Source organism: Arachis ipaensis, chromosome B04 (assembly GCF_000816755.2).
Source record: "Arachis ipaensis cultivar K30076 chromosome B04, Araip1.1, whole genome shotgun sequence".
NCBI classification, from domain to species: domain Eukaryota; kingdom Viridiplantae; phylum Streptophyta; class Magnoliopsida; order Fabales; family Fabaceae; genus Arachis; species Arachis ipaensis.
In genome coordinates, this window is record NC_029788.2 from 83,633,352 (window position 1) to 83,634,117 (window position 766).

The window sequence follows — 766 nt, forward strand, 5'->3', positions numbered from 1 at the left end:
ACATCTGTGAGGCTCCATGAGAGCCCACTGTCAAGCTAGTGACATTAAAGAAGCGCTTGTTGGGAGGCAACCCAATGTTTATTTATCTAATTTTGTTTTTATTTTTCATGTTTTATTAGGTTCATGATCATGTGGAGTCACAAAATAAATAGAAAAATTGAAAACAGAATCAAAAACAGCAGAAGAATAATCACACCTTGGAGGAGCATCTGTCTGGCGTTCAGCGCCAGAACAGAGCATGGTTCTGGCGCTGAACACCCAAAATGGGCAGCTTCTGGGCGCTGAACACCAGAACAGGCATGGTTCTGGCGTTCAACGCCAGAATTGGCACACAAATGGGCGTTGAACGCCCAAAATGGGCACCAACCTGGCGCTGAACGCCCAGAGTTGTGTGCAAGGGCATTTTGCATGCCTAAATTGGTGCAGGGATGTAAATGCCTTGACACTTCAGGATCTGTGGACCCCACAGGATCATCTCAGGATCTGTGGACCCCACAGGATCTCCACATACCTCCACTCACTCTCTTCTCTCTTCTCAATCATCCTCTACTCCCAATAAACACTCTTCCCTATTAACCCTTCTTCAACCTGAATGTGATGAACATGACAATCATCATCATTCCCTATGAACGCGTGCCTGACAACCACTTCCGTTCTACCTTAAGACTGCATGAGTATCTCTTAGATCTCCTAACCAGAATCTTCGTGGCGTAAGCTAGAATGATGGCGGCATTCAAGAGAATCCGGAAAGTCTAAACCTTGTCTG